Source organism: Antechinus flavipes, chromosome 5, assembly GCF_016432865.1.
Source record: "Antechinus flavipes isolate AdamAnt ecotype Samford, QLD, Australia chromosome 5, AdamAnt_v2, whole genome shotgun sequence".
Classification (NCBI taxonomy): domain Eukaryota; kingdom Metazoa; phylum Chordata; class Mammalia; order Dasyuromorphia; family Dasyuridae; genus Antechinus; species Antechinus flavipes.
In genome coordinates, this window is record NC_067402.1 from 110,919,884 (window position 1) to 110,935,018 (window position 15,135).

Consider the following 15,135-nt stretch of genomic DNA (forward strand, 5'->3'; position numbering starts at 1 on the left):
GATCACAGATTTAGACTTGGAAGATACTTTAGCCATGTAATCCAATCTCCATATTTTACAGGTGAGTACATTGAGGACTACAATGGTGAAGTAACCTCCTTAAGGTGGCAATTATAAAATGTGAATCCATGTCAAAATTCTGAAATCCTAGAAACATAGAATATTTGTGATGACCGTGTATTTTAAAACCAGCTGGAGTCAGGAATTCAGGTTAAGGGGAAAATCTTCAATCTTTATTCTTTTTGAGGTGAAGGGGAATTGCAATAGCAATATGTGCAGCTGCGACGGGAAGCCAGCTAGTAGAGGTGAAGGGGGATTGCAGGTGAAGAGGGGATCCGAGGTGAAGGGTGGTCGCAGTAGCAATGCATGCAGCTGTGACAAGATGCCAGCCAGCTGTCTCTCTTTCTGCTTCCCTTCCCACTCCCCTGCCTCCACCCACCAAAATCGTCATTTCCTATACAACACATCAGGACTTGCACAAAGAATGGGCGGGGGCCATTCTTTCTCCAAGCTTATATATTAATAGAGTATGGTCCAATTACTATTTAGCTTCATGTGCTTGGGACCTCAGTGCATCAACTCGAGCCTCAGCCCATTACAAATATTAGATTTGAATCTCATACACTAGCAACATGTTTGGTGAATCGAGTAGAGGTTACAGCAATCTTCTGCTTCCAAACCCATCACCTTTATCACAACACCATGCTACTGGGCCTTAATGTAGACTCTATCCCTCTGAAGGTAAATGGCATAAGTTGAATCCCTCTTCCAATCAATAATGCTCCAATTATTGAAGGGAATAGATGTGCTCTACTGAGTATTCAATATACTTCCTTTACTTAAGCCACATGGTCTTAAGTCCCTTCACCTTTCTGGTGGCTGCTCTTACCAGCCTGGTAGAACTAGTCACTAGAGGGGTAGCTAGATGGCTCAATGGATAGAGCACCAGCCCTGAAGTTTGGAGGATCTGAGTTTAGATTTGACTTCAGCACTTACTACTTACCATCTGTGTGACCCTGGACAAGTCACTTAGCCCCAAATGCCTCTCAAAAAAAGGAAAAGACTTCCTAGAGTCTGACCAAATGCCCTAAGGAACCTCCAGAGTGACTCCACAGCTATTCTTTGTCTATGTGCCAACTTCCAGCTTCCTGTCTAGTCTCAGCCCTGAGCCACCTTCAAGAGCTGTCTCTTAACCAGCTTTCCCTAGCATGCTCTCTTCATTAGCCGGCACTGTTTTTCCAACAAGCCTCATTTGGTTAGCACTCCTGGTTTCCTAACCTCTCCCCTCCGGCAGAAGAGACTCCTCTCCCTTGCTAGTGTTTCCAGCACCTCCCAAATTAGTATCATCTGTGAATTTCATTACTGAGCTGTTTACCCCTTTTCTCCTGGCTCATTAGTGGAGGTGGAAGTCTAAAGGCACTCACTCCATTATGGCCCAGAGACGGAGACAGAGCCTGTAATGGCCTTGAGCTTAATGGAAACTCTACTAGACACAGGGTTATCGGTCTTCTGCAGAGACAGTAATGGCCTTTGGCGCAATAAAAGTTTGGGGGACTGATTTTAAAATAGGCAATTCTGGAGTATTTCCCAAAGGTGCACTAGAATAGCTCAGAGGTAACCCTGTACTGGGGAAGTGAAGCTGGGGCAACTTCCCCAGGCCCGTTTCTTCCCCTTATGGAGGACCCTGGAAAGCAGCCTTGTGTTGTATAAATGGAACCAAATGGTCACTCTTCCTGTCACAGTAAGAAGACTCGTCTCTTCTACATATCTCCTTATTCATCCCATGAAAGCTTTGGGCTTTGAGTCAAGTTAGGTCAATAAGCATTTATTAAGTGCTTAGTGTATGCCAGGTACTATGCTAAGCACTAGTTCAATTGGAGGGACATCTGTAAAGTGAGCATTAACAGACTCAAAAACTGAGATCTAGCTCTGCTTTGCCATTTGTTAACAATGTCACCACAGGTAAAATCACTTAATATGTCTTAACCTCAGTTTTCTCTTCTGTAAGATGGGCGTGAGGATAACTCAATCAACAAGAATTTAAAGCATCTCCTATGCACCAAATACTATGCTAGGAGGTACAGAGGCAGAGATAAGAACAAACTAGTCACTGCCCTTGAAGAGCTTACATTTTGTTTGGGAGATATTTATGTTTACGGAGGATAATTGTATCTGATGGACATGTATAACTATGCCCAAAATACATATGAAATAAATACAAGTATGTGGGCAGAAATACAAGGAAAGAAGAAGAAGAAGAAGAAGAGAAGGAGAAGGAGAAGAAGAAGAAGAAGAAGAAGAAGAAGAAGAAGAAGAAGAAGAAGAAGAAGAAGAAGAAGAAGAAGAAGAAGAAGAAGGAGAAGGAGAAGGAGAGGAGAAGGAGAAGGAGAAGGAGAAGAAGAAGAAGAAGAAGAAGAAGAGAAGAAGAAGAAGAAGAAAGAAAGAAGAAGAAGAAGAAAGAAAGAAAGAAAGAAGAAGAAGAAAGAAAGAAAGAAAGAAAGAAGAAGAAGAAGAAAGAAAGAAAGAAAGAAAAAATGAATACAAGTTATCGGGAAGAGGAGAGATGGCTAACAGCAGCAGCAGGCAATCAAAAAGCCTTTATGTAGAAGATGGTGTTTATGCTGTGCTTTGAAGAAAACTAGATTCCAAAAGGTGGAAATGAGGAAGAAGAACATTCCAGGCACAGAGTGCAGGCAGTGCAAAGGCTCGGAGCCCGGAGATGACCATGTCATGGGTGAGGTCAGTTTAGATGGACCAGAGAGTCGATGAGGTGTCATTGTTCATCCTTCATTCTCAAAGACCAGTGACATCACAAAGGGGCGTCTGGGGAAAAGCCTGGAACAGTACATTAAAGGCAAGTAGTGCTGGGCTGGGCCAAATGCCGAGTGGGAGAATTTGTATTTGATCCTAGAAGGAGTGAGATAATCCACGTGAAACACATGTCGCTGTAAAATGCTCTATAAATGTCAACTTCTGTGATTATTACGGTTTTGTCATTATTATTACAGGTGTACTGCTTGGTGGTGAGTGGAACAAGCACGGAATGGCTAAGAATAAACAGGCTTTGCTTTAGGGAAACTAAGCCTGATTTTAAAATGAACAGTATCTCTTCTTGGTTTTTCTTTTGTCAGATGAATCTTGCCATGTGAAGCCAGCAGGGGCTTTTTGACCTTTTGTTAATAATTCACCTACAATCAGCTGCCCCTTGATTGGGCTTTTCCTGGCTTGACATTCACATGTGGGTGCTCCTCCATAGCAGACAGCAGACCCCAGACTGGATTTATGCAAGACTCAGCTGGAGCTTGATGGGCCCTCTTGTAAGCTGAGCTTTGTAAGAAAAGGCAAGAAAATGGTGGGGGGCAGAGTGCCATGGCAAGTACGGGAATGACGAAGGTTCTGCAGGGGAGAAAAGCAAGGAAATGGGTGGGAGAAGGAATAGATCCCCCAAAGCCACCTCCATTAGCAAACAGCCATCTTCCCATTGGCCTTCCACACCAACCCAGATACCTGCTGAGTCACTTATACATAAGATTGTCTCCAGGGTAGGAGCCAAGGTTGTTTTCTTGGCCCTAGCACCCAATTTCAGCTCCTCAGCCTTTTTAGGGGTTCCCAGGGCCTCATTCTGTTTTCTAGCAGCCTCTAGCAAAGGCTTTTTTTGTTCCAGGGCTTTCCCAGGGCTCTACAGCATAGCCTAGATTTGAAGTCAGAGCTCAGGTTTGAATCCTGAATCTACCTGTATAACTTCTGTATCATCATGCAAATCACTTAAACTCTCTGGGCTTAAACCTTTTCTTCTTCAAAATGAACTGGTGAACCAGGCAGTCTCCCACTTCCCTAAGTCTACGATTTGTGGTATATGACCCTATAACTGGGACACACTGCAAGGATCCATTGGTCGCCGTGGCCTCCGGCATCACCTCGGCTGGGGCTGGCAAACACGTGCATGGGACGCAGCATGGTGGAATGAAACAAGCTCTTCCCCCAGATCCACGTTCAAATGCACGCTTCAGCACAGTGACCTGGAGCAGCTGTTCAACATCTCTGAGACCATTTGTTATTGTCCGTAGATTGAGCACGGTACTCGGGCTCCCTGCCTCAGATTTGTGGAGGGATGGGCAAAACTGCAAGAGCCCAGACCGTGGAGTTTGAATCCCCTCCGACACCATGTGAACTTGGACAGACCTTGGCTAGGAAAGGGATCTTAGAGTTCTTGCAGCCAAACCTTGTCATTTTTCAGTGCAAGTCCCCAAGGTCACTTAGGTGATGTCGAATAAGTGGCAGAGCCAGGATTTAAACCCAACTTCTCTCATTCTATTGTCCCACTCGCTGCCCTGGGCCTCAGTTTACTCATTTAGAAAATGATCGTTATAATAACTAGTTTCTAGTTAGAATATTAGAATATTATAGAATAGTATGATACTAATAGAAGACTAGAATATTATGATATTCCATATTATAAACTAGTTTATAGTTAGTAAAACTAGACTAAACTTCACAGATACTGTACGGCTCGAAGGAGAGAATGAGAAGGTGCAAATAAAATTCTTTGCTAATTTTAAGGGAAATTCAGCTACTATTGGTGATAGTGGCAGTAGTAGTGGCCTTAGGAACAGTAGCAGTGGTAAAGCAGTGGCGATGGCAGTGTGACAGCAGCAGCAGCAATACCAGATGGTAAAGATTGATTGGTTTGTTGGTTGGTATCTTTCTTTCTTGAAGAGGACCAAAAGGACAGAACTCTGTTGAAGTCCAGGTACAGTGTGTCCACTTGTGGCTGACCAGACCACTAGGAGCCTGTACCCAGATCAGGCACAAATAGTCCACGTGCACATTTGGAGTAGAGACGTCTCTAAATTTGCTCATGTTTCTTCTGAGCTACAGAGCACAGCATCCCCTTTTAGGTGGGTAGGCTATGCTGGGTGCACCATATGTCATGCAGGTGACCCCGGAGTTCTTCAGCGAGACCCCGAGAGCGCCGTCGTGTCGCTTCTTCCGACCACCTGGGCGCACCTGCCTTGTCAGCATCCCTTAGGCATCCGGACAGTATGGCCAGCAGGGCCAGCCATTGGTGGGGTGCTCTCTGCTTGGCAGTTCAGCTTGTAAAAGCTTACAGTGTTCCAGTCATTGTGCTAAATCCTGAGGATTTTCCTTTTAAAAAGGTGAAACATTCCCCCTGCCACTGCCCTTTTAAGGATCTCACATTCTGATGGAAGACACTATTAATATCGGATCAGCTCTAGTGGTTGGCAGTAGTGACTCCAACAAAATGGGCACCTATCAGCTAGCCACTGTCTCCAGACACCTGGGAGTCAAAGGTCTCATTATGGTCTAGGTTTAGAACCAGGTGCAGAATCCCCGGCCTGGGATTGTTTCTCCAGGATTTGGAACCTGACCTTGGATGTCACCTACCCATAAGATCATCACAGGACTCCTGTGGGGATCTAAACCTCCCAGCTTTAATGAGGTCCTGATTCTTTCCCCCTGAGTAGATTGTAAATTCATCAAGATCAAGGCCTGTGTTTCTGATTGTTTCTTTTGTAGGACTGCAGAATCTCAGAGTTGGAAGAGACCTTAAAGGCCATCCTACAACAAAACAGCCAGCCAGCCTCCTGAGGACCATCCATCATGTCCCGAGGCAATTCATTCTATACTGGATTCAGAGATTCAAAGAAGTCAAGCTGGAGGAGTCCATCTAGCCCACGCTTATCATTTTATAGATGGGAACTGAGGTTCAGAAAAGTGAAGTGATTCCCCCAAATTCACACAGGGAATAAGTGACATGGAGAATAGCTCTAATCATTGGGAAATATTTCCCCACAATAAGTTGAAATCTATTCCCCTGAAATTTTCTCTCATTGTTTTTAGTACCACCCTTTAGGGTCAAGTGGAAAAGTCTAACCCCTTCAGATACTTGGAGTTGGTTCTCATGTTCCCCATTTCCCCTTTGTTTGAGACCGAACATTCCCAAGTCCTTCAGCTGATCTCCCTATGGCATGATCTCAAGGTCTTTAATCATTCTGAAAATCCTTCCTTGGATACCATCCCTATAATAAACATCCTCCTAAAAGTCTCCTCAGCCCCCAGCACAAAACCATGAAAATATACAAGATATTCCAAAAGTCATGCTACAGTTTTAAACTTTACTTGAAAAAAATATATATGCTTGATAAATAAGAAGTACATAAGCTTGACTTAAAACTGAACTAAGACTTTTGGGACACCATGTATTTAAGTGCCTAATAAATGTTTATTTAATTGGACTGAATTGATTTTTAAATGTAGCCTTTAATCCTCTTACCCAAAGGAGAGAGTAATGTAGGAATATGGAAAATGACTCTGAACTCATGTCTGGTCTCAGACATTTACTAGCTGTGTGACTTAGGTGAGATTACTTAACTTTTGCCTACCTCAATTTACTCATGTGTAAAATAGGGGAATAATAGCACTTAGTTTCCACTGTTATTTCAGGGATAAAATAAGATTAATATTTGTAAAGTTCTTTGCAAATCTTAAAAATGCTATATAGCTACTAGTTGCTATTATTACTCCCACATAAAATACAAAGCTCTTGTGCCAGTATTTAAAATCCTTCCCAATTAGAAGCCAAGCCAAATTTCCAGTTTTATTTCATTCTCAGATAACTTTGTGATATTACATTTTATTTTTTGTAACCATAAATATTATCTGAGAAGAGGTCCTTATGATTCAATGGACTTCCAAAGGGGTTCATGAAACTTAAAAAATTAAAAAGCCTTGTCTAGTGGAATATGCAATAGCCAATTGAAAATATGAACTTGGAGTTCAAGTTAGAGATTGAAACAGGTTATAAGAAGATTAAAGGGTACCTAGGATTGGGACAGAGGGAAATATTCTTTCACAAATGAAATGGTTAAGATGTTCTCTTATTGGACACACCAATAGTTACATGAGAAATATATTAAATGCAACCAAGAGACAATATAGTATATCAGAGAGAGGTCTGGCTTTGGACCTATAGGTTTTGGCTTATAGGGCATAGGTGTTAATCTTGGCTCTCCTGCACACATTGCAGTCATCCCATCTACATCACCGTTTCCCCCATTGCAGTTTTGATGTGTGGGTCTGCAAGAGAAATTAAGTGGGAATTTGGGGGGAGTTTTGTGGAAGCTGCAGATAACAGAAAAGTTAAGAAATACAGAAATGCGTAAAATATACATAGAGTATTATATAATATCAATATCATTTGATCCTCCCAGCCTCACCTGCTAGTACCCCTTGTACTGGCTGTTTCATTTACTTATGCAAACAATGCTATCTTCACTGATACATGTAAAACCTTGAAGGCAGAGAATATTTTTTTCAACTCGGTGCCTAGAACATAGTAGGAACTTAATAAATGCTTGCTGATCGATTAATTGATGGAGTGCAAGTGAATTTAATCTTTCTCATTTCTCCCCATCCATGGACTCTCTTCACCATCTGTAAAATGAAGGGGTGGTACTAAATGACCTCTGAGGTCCTTTCCAGCTCTATAGCTACAAGATAATTGGCTGAGATCTGCCTGCTTTCAGGGATGATTGATTGCAAATAGACCTATGGGGGTTGGACCTGAATGAGCACTGCCTGGGACCAAGAAGGCCAGATGAAGAAAGGGAAGCATAGTAGTAAGGGGGTGAGGGATGGGAAATGTCAGGGGTGCTCCTAAGCTGGGGGCAGTTAGGTAGAGGCCAAAAAGAAAAGGTAGTTTGAGCGAGGGTGTATGAGCTGTGGTGGGAATGAGCTGGAGGAACTCCAATGGACTTGCAAGAGCAAATTATTAAATTTTCAGTGTGATCATTTACACTTGGGAAATTGGCAGACATTTCAAATCAGTGCTTGATTTTTTTGTTTGGTTGATTTGTCTAAACTTAAAAAAAGTGATGAAGGAAATGTTGGCAATGGAAATTAAGCTTAAAAATATATCTTAATGGGGCAGCTAGATGGCACAGTGGATAGAGCACTGGCCTTGAAGTCAGGGGAACATGGTCAAATCTGACCTTAGACACTTAACATTTCCTGGCAGTGTAACTCTGGCTAAGTCAGTTAACCCCAACTGCTTTGGAAAAAAAAGAAAAAACTATCTTGGATACAACCCTACCCACTCAGAAAGCTGGTTGTTGAACACTTACCAACATACTCCTGGCCTTGAACCAAGGAATAGGTAGTGTTTATGAGTGGTGTTTAATGTTATAAAGAGACCATAAGGAATCAGGTTCTGAGATTCCAATCCAGATTTTGAGGACATGCATACTGAATATCAAGTAAAAGTGGGACCCAAATATTTATATAAGGATATAAGTTAAAAAAGATAAAAATGATAGAAGTTAAGGAACTTTTCAAATGATTCTACCACAGTGGAAGGGACATAGATGGCTGTAGGTAAGGAGAGGTGGGTCAGAGCTCACCGTAGCTTATCTCTTTTAGTCAAGATAGAAATCCAAAATGTAAGTCTCTTTAAATCTCAAAAAGGGGTAAGATAAAGGAAAGAAATAAGACATCCCCAAAAGGATGTGCTAGTCTATATTTAACAATTGGTTCCCCCTCCCCCCCCAAAAAAATGCAAGTTGTCACTTTAAATTTAATAGGGATTATTAAGATTTTCTCCATCATGTTTTAAAGTCTAGGCGATCACAAAGCAATAAAGCAAAGTCTGGTTTTCAGTTGTTCTCTGAGATGTAAGTACTCACACTGAAAATTTAACAATTGGCTTTCTAGAGCCAGTTTGAATGGACTCCAGCTGAGCATGATAATTGTGGTTCCTCCGTGTCTAGTTACATAAGGAGGCTGGATGTAGGGTAAGGACCTGAGTTTGAATCCTGGCACTATTATTGACTACTCAAGTGACCTTAGGCAATCCTCTTTACCCGTCTTCTTCAGTTTCCTCATCTGTAAAGTGAAGACCTTCCAGGTCTAAGTTCTATTCTATGACTCAGGAAAAGTATTTTTTTGCCAGCACTCCTCTTTAATTGACATTGGAAATGATCATGGTCTTATTGTCACTTTTGTCATAGAAATCAATTCTTTAACTTGGTCACTTCAGCCGCTCCTTTGGCTGAAACAACAATCTACATTTTGGCTTTTGTGAAGCTTTAGATCAAATGGCAGAGACATGGTCAGAAAACAAACTGTATGCCAGCGACCAAAAAAAAAAAAAAATCTGACATTTATCTTTGGTGTGATAAAGCTCCTTCCATACATTATCTTGTTTGATCTTCCCTGGGCCCTAGTAAATGGATGAGGGTAGATGCAACACATCCATGTCCCCTCATGCTATGGACCTGTGTCCTTCCATAAATACATCACAGAAACTCTTCCCTAACCATGGGCATTTCCCCTCTAGGTCCTTTAAAATTTCATGGATATCAGTTCAATCTCTTGAGGTCCCTACCTTGGACCAATATCGGATCCATATCTTGAGGAGGTTGGTTGTGGTTGCTTGTCCTTAGCTCTCTAAGAGGACCATGACTATCAGGCAGGGGCTGGTGGGATTTCAGCAAGGGAAGGCTGGGCAAAGTCACCTGCCTCACTTTCCCCTCCAAAGCCCTCTGGGTCCAGTGGCCATACAGAGACCTGGAGAGGAGCCTGGATGCAGGACAGGGGGAGGGGGGGACCTTGATCTTTTTAAGCTAAGGTCTTTAACTGGTCACAGTTTGACTGAGGCAACATCCATTCAGGATTAAGGCTAGATAGCAATAGAGGCAAAGACTGGCCTCTTTCACCTAGTCAATAAAAGGCAAACAAATAAATAAGTAAATCTGGAGGGGGAGACCTTCAGAGGTTCTGGCTAAAACAAAAATGCTATTTATGCTCACTGGGAGTCAATCCAGACCCGAACAACAACCCGGTCCCTAGCTGGAAGTAAGTGTGTAAGTCTCACCTCTGTCCCTTCTCTCACAGGGGCTATTGCCAACTTTTTCCCCTCTCCAGGCCATCCTCCACAAGACTGACTAAGAGACATTCTGAAAGTCTAGCTCTGAACCTGTCATGATCCCTTCCCCCTAAGAAACTGCAGAGGCTTCTTTTTACTTCTAGGATCAAATAAAAACTCCTCCAGCATTTAAAACTCCCCAAACCTGGTTCCTTCCTATCTTTGTGGTCTCCTTTCACAGTGTGTGCTCCTCCAGGTGTACTGGCCAGCAGGCTGTCCATCTCCCACCTCCGTGCCTTTGTCCTGACTGGCCTCCTTTTCTGTTTCCTCACATCTGCTACCCCTTGGCGAGTCCCAAAGCGACACTTTTACAGGAAGCCTTTCCTGGTACTCAACCTGCTAATGCTCACCTTCCATCCATTTGTATCTTGTGTGTTCCTATCTGTGCACTTCTCACCCACACTAGAATACAAGTTCCATAAGGGTAGGTACCATTTTTACTTTTTCTTTGCATCCTCAGCGTTAACAGCTAGAGAGTCAGCACAAAAGGTAGAACACTGGACCCGGAGTAAGAAAGACTTCAGTTCAAATCTAGCCTCAGCCATTTACTATTAAGCTGTTTGAGCCTAGGCAAGTCACATAATCTCTTTCCCCCTCAGTTTTCTCTTCCAAAAAATGGGTATAATAATAGCCCCTATCTCCTGGGGTGGATGGAGTTGGGTTATGGGGGTCAAATGAGATAAATAATTGTAAAGTGCCATGTAAAACTTAATGTGCTTTCTAAATGCTATTATTATTGTCATGATCAGCAAGAGGCCTAGCATAGAACAAATATCTAAAGAATACTTATTGATTGATTTTTTTTCAAATGAGAAAACCCAGACTCATAGAGAAGGGTTAAGGAAAGCTGGTTCTAAATCTAGGTCTTCTGGCTCCAAATCCCTGTTTGACAACAGGGAGTGTCAAATTCAAACAGAAACAAGGGCCACTAACTCAGATGGAAGGATCCCAGATGGTTGCTTAATTTAGTTTAAAAATTATTTATATTATATAAAATTATTTACTAACAGTTTTAAAATGTGATGTTAGTTATGTTTTATTGTGTTTTAATTTATTTTGTAAATAATTTCCAGGTTACACTTTGAAAAGATTTGGGATTAATTAGGAGAGTTGTAGGTTTCATTAAGCCATGTTGTATCATATGTGATCCATGCTAAGTTGGAGGATCTGAAAAAACAATGGTGATAATAATAATAACTACTATGTGCCGGACATTGTGCTAAGTGCTTTACCACATTATCTCATTTGAAACCTTTGAAGTAGGTGCTATTGTTATCTATATAGTTGAGGAAACTGAGGCAAATGGTCAGACCAGGTCAGTGGAAGTTATTCTGAGACAGACCCCCCCCCATAACTGGCTCCTGGGGAGAGAGGCCCTTTTAAATGCTCTTCAGAATTTCACAGTCACATAATTAGTAACTGAGGCTGGATTTGAACTTAGGTTTTCCTGACTTCAGGCCCAGCACTCTATCCATTGTACCACCTAATTTAAAAAATTTGTCTGTTCTTATAAAGCACTTTAAAAATTTCAAAGCACTTTTTATGTTTCATCATATACAATCCTCATAAGAATTCTGAAAAGTAGATTTTTTTACCATTCCTGTTTTGTAAACAAGGAAACTGAGGCACGAAGCAGTTAAATGACTTGTCCACGATCACACGACTAATAAGTGTTGAAAGTAGAATTTGAACTTGGGTCTCTCTTCACTCTTTCAGCCCTCTTTCCACTGTGCCGTACTGCCTCTCCAATTCCCCATTATGGCATTGGTAGTGCTAGATAGGAAAATAAGTAATTTTTGTCTTAGACTAGATAAAATAAATGTGGAGATCAGAAGCACTTTTCTCTGTTTTTACATTTTTTCTTAGCTGGTTCGTGCTAAAACCAATATAATACATTTTCTATTTGTCGGTGAAAATACTTTTCACAGTTCACTTTTGGACATTGTCCTTGGGAATAAAGGCATCAGCTCAGAATGGCTCTTAAGGTTTTGAAACCTAGATCCACTTATAAATATCCAATGGAACCCTAGGAAGCTTGCATAGGATCCCAGGGTTCCAGGGAATATAGTTTGAAAAAAGCCTGCTTTAATCCAAAGAAATGACACTAATGCCAGAAATTAATTCCAGGGTATTAGTGAGGAGGATCAGACCAGGTCAGTGGGAGTTACTCTGAGACAGACCCCCATAACTGGCTCCTGGGGAGAGAGGCCCTTTTAAATGCGCTTCAGAATTTCATCCGCCCCCAACGGGAATCTGACCTTTGCTGTGGGGACTTCTTTTGTCGAGGTTGGAGGAATGAGCCCAGTGCTTTGTATGGGCAGGGGGAGGGGAAAGTGAGAAGAGAATCCTCCCAGAAAAGGAGCTAGGGTTTGGAGGAAATGGGAGAGAAGGTCAGAAGTTAGGAGGGAGAGGGCAGAGAGAGGGAACAGCAGATGCCAGGGCTAGAGTACAGAACAGCAGCGACTAAAATTAAACCTGACTGCACAACTACATGATGCCTTGGGAAGAGAGCTGGGTACTTAGGGGTGGGGAAGTAAGATAGGAAGTATATCCTGGAGAAGAGAGTTTGAAGAACTTTAGAATTAATCTAGTCACTTCCCTATCAATTCTTCCTCTCTTTTAATGTATAAATTCATTTTACCAAATCTTTGGAAAGCCAGCACAACCTTTGCTTGGGCACCTCCAAAGACAGATCTGACTCTGGAGGCAGCCAATTCCAATTCAAGAAGTTCATGCTTATATTGAGTTGAAATCTCTAGAATTAAATAAAGAAAATTTTATTCCTCTGAAAAGAGAAAAAAAAGGAAGAGGGAGGAAAATACCAGGAAACTATCTCATTTATGCTTGTAGGATTAAGATAAAGGCAATCTGTTAATCTCTAGTAATCTGGGTTTGTCAAATGCTTTAAGACATGGATATTCATTTTAAATTGATCTAATTTGGCAATAAATAAGCTCCTTTTTCTTTTCTTTTCTTTTTTTTAATCATAACTTTTAGGTAGATCAAAAATTTATAAATTATCTCTCCTGGATCTATTTTCCAAGTCAGTTGTTTCACATAGATATTTCATTTTTTCCTCCTATTTTTTCATTCTTTTGATCATGTTTTATTATATCTTGATTTCTCATAAAGTCATTAGCTTTCTTTTGCTGAATTCTAATTTTTAAGGAATTATTTTCCTCAGTGAGCTTTTGTACCTCTTTTCCCATTTGGCCAATTTCACTTTTTAAAGCATTCTTCTCCTTATGAACTTTTTCTATTTCCTTTTGTACCACTCTTAATTATCTTCCTAATTTTTCCTCTATCTCTCTTACTTGAGTTTCAAAATCCCTTTTGAGTTCTTTCCTGGCCTAACAGGGGTCCTCAAACTATGACCCGAGGGCCAGATGCGCCAGCTGAGGACGATTATCCTCCTCACCCAGGGCTATGAAGTTTCTTTATTTAAAGGCCCACAAAACAAAGTTTTTGTTTTTACTATAATCCGGCCCTCCAACAGTCTGAGGGTCAGTGAACTGACCCCCTATTTAAAAAGTTTGAGGACCCCTGCCCTAAGCCCAATTCTCATCTTTCTTGGAGGCTTCAGATGTTGATTTTATCTTCTTCTTTGTTTGTTTTGATCTTCCTTGTCACCATAACTTTCAATCCTCAGAAACTTTTTTTGTTGTTTGCCTAGCCCATTATTCCACTTTTAATCCTTTGTTAAAGTAGGGCTCTGTTTACAGGATGGAGGGTGTATTGTCCCAAGCTTCAGGAGCTTTGTGCAGCTGTCTTCAGGGATCTTTCTAGGTTCCTGACCATAAGCATTCATGGAGCTGTTAAGGGTGTCCCTATCCCCCTGTAGCTGTGAAATCTGTGCTAAAACAACCTAAAGTCCTTCCTCACTGCTTGCTCCAGTGAACTGAGATCATCTGCAGCAGCCACTTTCAGTTTGCTGGTTTCCCAAGGCCCTTTCACCCTACTGACAAACCTTTCCTGCCTGACTTTGCAATTTGTCTTTGGTGTCTCTGGGCTGAGAGGTCTAGAAATGGCTATTCCCGCTGCTGATTCAGAGGTCTGTAAGGCAGTTCCTGCTCTGCTGACCTTGGGGTTGCACTGGCCAGTGTACAGCTTGCACCAGGACTGCCCTGGACTCCCACTAGGTATCACAGATGATGTTTGCTGACCTTCTAAGTTGTCTTTGACTGGAAAACTGTTTTACTCCATCTTTTTGTGCATTACCCTAAAATTGTCATTATTTAAAGGAATTTGGAGTGGTTTGGGGGAAGGCACGGGAGTTCCTGCCTTTATTCCTCCATCTTGGTTCCACCTCAATGTGTGAACTTCTTGAAAGTAGGCACTGTTATATTATCAGTGGCTGTTTAAGGAGAAAGCATTTGGATAGCCCCAACTAAATGCCTGGTACTCAGTCAAGTGCTTTACAAATAGCATCTCATTTAATCAAACAAATGCCTGTTGAATTGACTAAAATGTATATTATAAGACAGCTAAACAGTAAGGACCTCAGAATTTGTCCAAAATATTATATGAGATTAGTTATTTCAGAATATGAAAAGGAAGTGGCTAGGGAGCCACTTCCATCTATCTGCAAGTATTTTATGGTTCACTTTTATTCCATTTACTTGTTCATATACTTAGATATGTTGACTGCACCAAACACATTAATCAAATCCAACAGTACTGCAGCAGCCAGACTTCATTCAAATGACAAATATAAAGCAATAGGGCCTCTTTATTTTTAACATGGGGTCTCAGAATGGCCAGTCCAGAGATTCACAAAATTCAATGTTTCTACATTTATTCAAAACCAAAGTTTATAAATCCCTACATGTGTGTGTTGGTAATCAGCCAAAGAATACAGTTAGCTCAGAGTAAAGGCATTTAATGAAATCACTAATAAGAAAAGTCACAAGAGAACATTAGCCCCATCCACAGAAACCTGGATCATGCTCCTCCAGAGAGAATATATAGGAGGGAGTAGGTATGTGTAGGTCCAAGTATGGAAGAACAATTAAAACCTTTGATATTCTGTGACCATCATTGTCTTCTGGTGATATCACATTGAACTCAATGGGCTTTTCCTTCCTAATTTCTCATTAAAAATGTCTCTGGACTATCTCATCTCCAGTCACCTTAGACTAGATGTCTAGAACTTATTCCTCTTAAGGACAAGTTGATAGTTCTTTAATCAGAAA